Raw genomic sequence first — 9875 nt, forward strand, 5'->3', positions numbered from 1 at the left:
GCATCTCTGATCAGTCTTCTCCTTGTTTGAGATGACAGTTTAGAGGGACGGCCGGGTCTTGGTAGATTTGCAGTTGTCTGATACTCCTTCCATTTCAATATGATTGCTTTCACAGTGCTCCTTGGGATGTTTAAAGCTTGGGAAATCTTTTTGTATCCAAATCCGGCTTTAAACTTCTCCACAATAGTATCTTGGACCTGCCTGGTGTGTTCCTTGGTCTTCATGATGCTCTCTACACTTTGAACAGAACCATGAGACTATCACAGAGCAGGTGCATTTATACAGAGACTTGATTACACACAGGTGGATTCTATTTATCATCAGTCATTTGGGACAACATTGGATCATTCAGAGATCCTCACTGAACTTCTGGAGTGAGTTTGCTGCACTGAAAGTAAAGGGGCCGAATGATATTGCACGCTGCACTTTTCAGTTTTTTATTTGTTAAAAAAGTTTGAGACATCCAATAAATTTCATTCCACTTCACAATTGTGTCCCACTTGATGTTGATTCTTCACAAAAAATTTGAATTTTATATTTTTATATTTGAAGCCTGAAATGTGGCAAGAGATTGACCAGTTCAAAGGGGCCGAATACTTTCGCAAGCACTGTACACTGTGTATAATGCACATCTTTTTTCTTGCCCTTGTCTGATACTTAATCTAAGTGGTAATGGTTTTAGATCAGTTAAATTTAGAATTATTCATATTTGCTAAATTCCAAAATATTTTGATTTTATGTTTCAAATTCATTAGCTTAAGGCTAATGAAAACCCTAAAATTCAATTTGCCATAAAAGTAGAATGCCACCAATTATGGGCTATAATATTAAAAGAAATAAACCCATAAACTATATCACTCATTGAAGATGAGATTAAGTTGGGCCCAGACAAGGGAGGAACAAAAAAGGACTGAACTACACATATAGACGGAACTCTGAATCCCAGAATGCACAGTTTTAACCCATTCTCATGCACAGCTCCCAGGAAAGAGGAGTTTCACAGCTGGTATGCCTTTAATGTCACAGAGGACTAAAACTCCATGCACAGCAGGATCTCTTTCTCTTTGGCCACAACCCCCACATGTTGCATTGGAGGTACATGTGCGTGAACATCTTGATCTCGTCTGTCGAATAAAAGACTCTATACTCAAAGAGACCTTGGTTTCAAAGTAAAGTACAGTCTGCTGTCTGTGTATCCAGTGACTGTACCCTGGGCAAAAATAAGATTACTTTGCTTAACCCTTCTGCATGACCCCCTGCAGAAAAGAATCTGAGCCAAAGATTCCCCAAGAAGAGATGGTGTCCCTAACTATGCCGACACATAATGGCACCTTAAATGACGTGCGCTCAAACAGTCAGACGGAGAGTGGAACCAACGCAACTCACTAGCCCTATCTGACATCCTCCTGTTCATCAGAATAGTTTACATCAGAGGTTGTGTCTGGGCAGAGAAAATGGGTTTAGGGTTAAACTATTTAAATATTGTTTATTTCATGGTGTTTTGCTTTGTGATGCTTAACTACTGAAGTGCTAACAGGCCACGGAGCTTGATGTTTACAGATATGTTTTGTAAATTTAATGACTAGTAAAGGGTGACTTTACTCCTGCAACAAAAGCTTAATCAATTTTAGCTGGTTTTTCCCTTCATCTCCTCTCACCAATCTGCATATAACATGTCTACATTGTCAATGCTAATGCTAAAGCTCTGCGATCGGCCATGGCATGCAGACTCACACACACATTATTATTTGTATTAATGGTACTTAAAGGGAAATTGTGGGACCTCGAGGGGTTGCTGAATAGTACTGCAGCAGCTACTTTCTTTGTTGTTAACTGAACCACTAATGCCGTAATGTTACACATCTGTGTATCATTCGCTAGCTTGTGAGTCCATGAGGGTTTTCCGACACTATCTCGGTTGTCCATCACTCCATCCAATCACAATTAGTCACAATCAGTGATGGCTTGTTAACACAACATTAAGAATCAATTATCCAAAAGGCTATATATTTCTAATTAAGCAAAAATAATAAAAAAATATATTATTTTATTAAGATTTGGTTTTATTACCCTTCTGCTTTGAATTGTGAACTGGCAGTTTGATCACATAGCAGCTGTTGTTCTTTGTTAGCTTTCAGAGCTAATTTGGCCTCCACATACCTCAAAACAAAACGTCATTCTTAAAACATATGTATTCATTCTGAACTGTGATATTACTGCATCAATTTATTGGTTATTGGTTTTAGTTTATTCCTATTTGTTCTCTTTTATTATATTTTTCCTGTAGTTAATTAGTTTTCCTTATTCTTTTCATTTTTACTTAGTAGTTCAGTTGAATGTTACTAGCCTATAGTTAAAGAGTTTGTTGACTGACGTATTTTAACTAGAAGTTGAACTATTTTGTTAAATTATTGTATTTGGAGAGAAGATGTTTGTGTTCATTCTATATACAGTATGTTTGAGATCGCCAGTGTGCAAATAATTGGCTTTGGCATTTAATAGTTATTCATAGCAAGCCAAACCTATTGATGCACAACACTATATATGAGTTTATTTTTTGGTCTGAATTGCTAAAAAAAAATTGTATTTAAATAATTGCTAAGCACTCGTCAGAAAACAAGTGGAAAAGCTAAGTTTATGTCAGTCATGGAAAGTTTGCAGGTTATTTTCAAGGAGACATGTTGTAAAAATGCCCTTTCAGGTCATCTCTGATTGTCTGACACTTGTGGAAAAGTTTGTCAGCGTTGCCATGGTAGGTTGTTGGGGCTGAGATCTGAAACTGGCCAAAGTGCAGGTTCTCCAGTGACTTCCTGAAAGGGAAACAATAAAAACCATCTCTATACAGCTTTTTTCCGGTCAAAGAAAAATGGAGATTAAAGAATTATAAATTTCAAATAAAGCCTTTGAAAATTGTAGCAAATTTGTTTGCCCAGCACAAGGAGCCAGTGTCTGGTTCAAAATGCTGCAATGAATAGCCTTTGTAACTTTCCTAATGAGTGTTGCTTGATCTAAGTGGAAAAGTAATGAGATCATGGAAAAAATCACAAGAAGTTAGAGGAGAGGTACAATCCTTGGAGATGCAGTCTGAACTTGCACCCAGCTACACAATAATGTGACGTCAGTAAGAGACCTCTGGATTTCAGTGTCTTTCAGATATTCCAGGAGATGGCAATATCCTTCAGTTTTAATAAAGAAAGGTTCTATACCTTAGAGGTTAAGGAGATATGAAAGAGCCTTGAAGCAATGGACTGCACCATTTTGATACTTGGAACAGCTCTTATCTTCACCATTGTTCCTTTATCAAGCTTACTAAGTTATGAAGATACATCTGAAATTAAAGTATTTATTTGCAATTCTATAGAGAATTGAAATAGAACATTTTTCTTATTTTTAAGACATTATTGGCCTGTATTTCATATCTGAGAAGGTTCACTGTTCTTTATTAAATGAACTGTAAGCCTCCTTGTCCATGCTGAAGAAAGGATGCCCAATACTTTTTCTAACATGTTTAATCCTGGGTGTGCTGTTTAGTTTTAGTTTTCCTTTTCAACCACGCATAGCAATTTTTGCCCAATCAGACCAGAGCACCATCTTCCACCTTTGGTGTTTGCCCTGGATTGTTGCAAATCGCAAGTAGGATTTCGTATGATTGTCTTCTTGACACTCTTTCATTAAGGCCCGATTGCTGTGAATGCAGATTTTCTCTGCAGCTCCTCCAGAGTTATCATGGGCCTCTTTGCTGCTTCTCTGATTAATGCTCTCCTTGCCTTTCCATCAGTTTAGGTGGATGTGCATGGCTTGGTAGTGCCATATGCTTTAACTGTTTTAATGTGTTGACCAGTGCTGTGTAAATGTCCAAAGCTTGGGATGTTATTTTATAACCTAACCCTGCTTTAAACATCTCCACCTACTTTCTCCCTGATCTGTCTGCTATGTTCCTTGATTTTCATGATGCTGTTTGTGTTCACTAATGTTCTCTAGCAAACCTCAGAGGCCATCATAGAGCATCTGAATTTTTACTGAGATTAAATTAGACATAAGCGTACTGTATTTACTAATTAGTTAACTTCTGACAGGAATTGTTTGCACTAGATTTCATTTTGGCATGTTAGAGTCAAGGGAGCTGAATACAAAGGCACACTATACTTTCAGATTTTTATTTGTAAATAACTGTATCAATTTTCCCTTGATATTTAAAGTATGTTTCACTTTGTGTTGGTTGATCACATTAAATCCCTATAAAATATATTGATATTTATGGTTGTAACATGACAAATCGTGAAAAGGTTCAAGGGGTATTAAAATCAACCTCAATTAAATAAAACATTTTTGTAGTCTATGACCTTGTGATTTTTAAGTAGTTTTAATATTAAATTATGCATTATTTGAGCATGTATATATTTTTAAACACTAAAATGTCCTACAGTAATTTCCATGAGCTTGAAGGTATGACCACTCTTGGGTGAGGCACTGAGCATGCAGCAACATGGCTGCACATGCTCTCGGACGGCTGATGGAGAGTGTCTCACACACCACTGTTGGCATCAGACACAATATCTTTAAATGTGTGAGAGCATGTGCAGCCAGCTGGCTGTGTATAAAAACCGTTGTCCTCTAAGTGAAGTCACTGATAGCTCTTCTGGCTCATTCCTGAAATTCTTTCCAGTGGAAACAATCCCATTGCTGATCCAAGTGTGTCAGCCGTGTCTGACCCACAGGCCCCCTGAATTCTCCCTAACTCCCAGCTATGGTCCACATTAACACTTCCTAACAGTGATTTCTCAATGCCAATGTCTTAAAATGACATCAGCGTTTTCACTTCATCTCAGAGCACTCCTCTTTGTATGTCTTGAGTAGAAAAATGTTTATCTTTTTATTTTACTTCCTCCTAACTTATCATTTTGTTCCCTAGTTTGCTTGTATTCATGTTCTTTCCATTTTTCTGCCCTCCATGACTTCCATCCCATTTTGTTGTTTCAGCAATTTTCCCATACTTACACAGCAGTAGGAAAGTACTCTACATTCCTACAGTGCAGGTTATGTTTCACTGCAAACAGTCATTGTACCAATAACTCTACTAGTTTAGCACTGCAACCTTAGAGAGCGAGCCTCTTAACTTTTATTCTGTATGTTCTGTGTGTTTGAACGAAGCTTGCAAACTGATGCATACACTTACATGTTTTATGCACAGCAGTGTCTGGTGTTATGAGTGCCGTGTGCGTAAGGGAAAGATTCTTTTCCCAGGGTTCCTCCAGTGTGAGAAGAGAGTGGAGCTCTCAGGACATGAGGCTAAAACTTTTATAGTTATTTTTAACCTGTTTGGATATGGCCAACCAAGCATGGACACATATCGGGCACTGTCTACTGCTTGGAGGCACAGGACAAAATGGGGAAGATTAAAAGATGAGGTCAGGGAAGCAGAAAGGAAGATGCTATATGGAGTCTAGTATTGGGGATATGTCAGCCATTGCTAGTAACAGTGCCTTGCAAAACTATTTAAACCCATTGAACTTTATCACATTTAGCCAAGTTATAACCACAAACCGTAATGTCTTTCATTTGGATTTGATGTAATTGATCAACACTATGTAATGCATAATTTTGAAAAGAATGTGAAATAAATTTTCTTTCCATGACACCATTATATCACACAATCTATATGGTGAAACATGGTGGTGGCAGCATCATGCTGTGTGCAAGCTTTTCCTCAGTAGGGGTAGGCAAGTTAACAAGAAGATGGAGCTGAATACAGGGCCTTCCTGGAAGAAAACCTGTAAAACCTGCAAAAGACTGGAGACTTGGGCAGACATTCACCTTCAGTGTACCTAACAATGCCCAAAGCTACAACCAAAGCTACAATTGAATGATCAAAGCATTCTGATGTGTTAGAATGGCCCAGTCAAAGACCAGACCTTAATCCAATTGAGAATCATTGGCAAGACTTGAAAAATGCTGGTCACATGTGTTAATTTGTAAAGCAGAAGGAGCAAAACCTTAGTTTTTGTGTTGGTCTATCACATAAAATCCTAATAAAACCCAATGAAGTCTGTGGTTGTAACATGACACAACTTGGAAACGTTCAAGCACAAGGAAGCCTTTATCTCCTGGTGGATACTTTGCATAAGTCTCATACTGATAAGTTAAAAATGCAACTATAGCAAAAATGAAACTTATGAATGTATTTTTAAAAATTAAACCATGTACATTCCAGATGACACAGCAAACCAAAAGCAAAGAAAAATCATGACCAAGTGGAAATTGCATGTTACCACAGTAAAGTGACCAGCCGATTGGTTTTGTTATGTATTCTTTACATGACTACATCATTTTTTCAACATTGAAAAACTCATAATGCAGCATGTGACACCATTTGAGAACAAAAAACCACAAATGTGGTGATCTGAATAAGGACATTGAAAATCAATCCTCCATAGCTTTACAGGAAATTTAATACCAACATGTTCACCAAACTGCTCTCTCAGCCTGAACATCATGAAAAGTATGAGCAAACAGAGCACAGTGGTACTTGTTCTCCAAACCCCCTAATGCCAAAGTACTACTTAAGTACTTATGCTGTGGTACTTAAGTTAGTTGACAAGATATTTTGGTACCAACCATTTACAAGGTAAGTTACTATCCAAAAACAAGAGTTGTTTAAGAATGCTTATGTTTGCTTTAAAGAGAAATGAGTAGAAAGAAAAGAATAGTTAAGAACATTTTGAGAACGGTCGGTATAAACTGAAGCAGACAACAGTGATTAAAGAACAAGGGGTAGCAACGTATTTTCCTATGAAGCCAGAATGTGGATCTGGGAATGGCACCAAAACAACATATGATGTGAAGACTCCAGCACCACATGAAATACAGAGGAACCAACTTTATTAATTGACTAACATGTTTAGGCTTGTGGCCTTCATCAGGGTAATTACATAACACCAAACAGTTTGTGTTTAAATAACAAAATATGTTACAGAGAAAGAAAAAAAAATCAAATGAACCAATCACGCAGTTGTTGAACCGGTGCCCTGTCCAGGGTGTACATCGCTTCCCCGTGACACAACTATGAAAGAAGCAGTATAGAAAATGACTGTCTGACTGACTAAACTCATTAAATAAAATATTCAGAATTCTGCTTTTTATTCCTGTTATAATAAATAAATAAAAAAACTTAACCATGTTTCAAATGCTATTTTAAAAACCAGCTGGGTATGCTAATGATTTCAGAAGCAAAGTATGATTAGCAACAGCCATTTAAGCTTATAATTTTATTTACGCTTACACAAGGAGTGTCTTTACTAACAGAGGCTGAACATTATTATGTGTGTGAAAGATTTACTGAAGGCCTTACAACAGAGAAGGACTCCCCATGAGTTCTGCATATGAGTTCTTGTAAAATATGGAAGAACTTTCTTCTTGTTCTTGCTGCCTTGGGTAAAATAAATTTGTCTGTTTTTGTGGAGTATGTATCAGCCTTGAGATACAAAGCGCCAAAAATTAAACACACAACAGCCACATTGGATTTTTAATACATTTTGTGTTGCAATAACTTTTTTCAGAAAAGAGAGAAGGAGGAAGGTTGGGCAAATGGGGCGTAAAGGCCCTGTAAAATCCCAGTATCTGTTCTGTACTAGAGCCTTGCAAGTTAATGTGCAAAGCCATAAGCTCTTTCTCTTCCATTCAGTATCTTTGATATAAATAGACAACTTGTGCCCCCACCACTTTAATCTTTATTGTCTAGAGACCAGGGTGGAACAAAGCAGGGAAAGAGAGAAGAGACTTGGGACATGGAAAAGGACAAAGATAGAGACATTAGGATCCACAGCTGCAGTTGCCTTTAACATGCATGTGTTGTTACAGGTGCACAGCTGAGACATGAAGTAAAAAAAGAAGAGGATTCAGGTTTTAAGATCACCAAAAATAGGACAATATGCTATTTGAGCAAGGAATGTTACATAAAAAAAACAAAGCAAATGTTTCTTTCCTTGTGTAACCTCTTTAAAGATAGTTTATGAATAGACTCATCTTTAAATAAACAAAAACAAGTGTTAAAGACAAAAAAGGCTCCTCAGTCTCTCCCCCACACACAGTAACAGGAATGGTATGGTATGAGTAACATAAATTTCTGACATTGCTGGTGGCAGTATTTCTGGTTTATCAGATTCAGTGTAAAACTGTTTCTCTTAACGTGACTTAAATAGATATTTCAGGATGTTTTAAGTGAGGCTCTGTTAAAGGGTTATAAGCAGATAATATCTTACATGTAGGAGCTCAGCATTTAGCATAAATCTAGATTGGTTGGACTCCCAGGCAAAAGCTAACGGCTAGTTAAAGATGGGCCAAGACCAAAATGGACTAGCATTTCCCGCCAGTGTAATTGTGTAACTGAAAAGTAAGGTTGTGTGAAAATCAATAAAATGGAATGCACTCCTCTCACCCAAATATATTTGCTATTTAAAACAATTTATGTCTATATCAAACAGCTACTCTAGCTTAGGCGTTTTACTTGTTCCATTCTCAATGCGTGATTCGTATGGGAAGATTTGGTGCACTGCCCCCTGCCTCCATTTTCCATGCAAATCTTCGCCAACTTCCGTCCAATACAAACTTCATGTCAGTTATGATCAACAAATACTGTTTGAATAAATTGCAATGATGTTTTTGAGACTGGAGCTCATTTAGAGGTCTACCTTGATAACCAAAACCTTCAGCCTCCAACCTCCATTTCCTGTGCAAGTAATCCTCTGCATCTGTGTAAATATTTGCCCAAGGTAAATCTGACCATGGTTTTAAGGTTAAGGTCTGTCAAAAGTTGATAATCAGTTAAACGTTTACCTGCAGTAAAAACATATTTTGGCTTGATTTAGTTTTAATGGAGATTAGTTGGTCCTGGAGGTTGAAGCCAACAACTAGTCTCAGAGGGACTAAGACCAAACAGACTTCTACATATTTAAAAACTCTCCTGTCCCAGAAACCTAATTGTGGCCAAGGTTATTTATTCAATGTTTAAACTGTTGCCCTGTTTACATTGGGCAATCATTTTGACAGAAGTCAGTGATTATTTGCACGGACGATGACGATTTGAGCCAGTGTGCCAACAATGATCTTCCTGTATGAAACGTGAAGTGAGAACAAACATGTAAATCATTTCTAGTCCGAGCAACTGGTCTAATATGCAAGTAGCAGTGTGTAATAAACAAATAATCGTGGTTTAGTTTAAAGGTATTTATTGGATTTTTCCACTGCCTTAGTTTTTATTAGGTAGTTACACTGACTGTGAAGGCTTTTCCTGTTCCGTTTTCAGCATGTGTTTCACACAGGAAGATCATTGGTGCCATGTTGGCTCCTACTTCCATTTCTTGTGTAAATAATTTTCTGCTTCTATGTAAACAACTGAATACTGCCCACTGTAAATGTTTACAGTTTAAAGGCTCAAAAAATACTGTTTGCATAAACCGCAATGACATTTTTGAGACGGAGGTTGTTTTAAGAGATAGAAGTCCATTTTGATCTTGGCCCCTCTCAGACTAGCTATTAGCTTCATCGTCCTACTTCCATTTTCTGTGTAAATAATTGCCAGCTTTTGAGTAAACAACTTTGCAATCCAAACGTAATGAGAGTTTTAAGGTTCTTAAAATAGTGTTACCAAAAACTGCTGTTAAGTTCTTGAGAATGGAGTTGTTTTAAGGCGTAGAAGTTTGCTTTGGTCTTAGCTCATCTCCAACAAGCTGTTAGTGTCTCTCTCCAGAACCAATCTGGGTTTATACTAAAATCTGACAAAAAAAATGTTTTGTAGGCAAGGCAGGTAAGATGTCAACTGCATATAACCTTTTAACGGAAGCGCACTTCAACAATCGTGAATCATTTAACTCTTAACT

Source organism: Girardinichthys multiradiatus, chromosome 19, assembly GCF_021462225.1.
Source record: "Girardinichthys multiradiatus isolate DD_20200921_A chromosome 19, DD_fGirMul_XY1, whole genome shotgun sequence".
Taxonomy (NCBI): Eukaryota; Metazoa; Chordata; class Actinopteri; order Cyprinodontiformes; family Goodeidae; genus Girardinichthys; species Girardinichthys multiradiatus.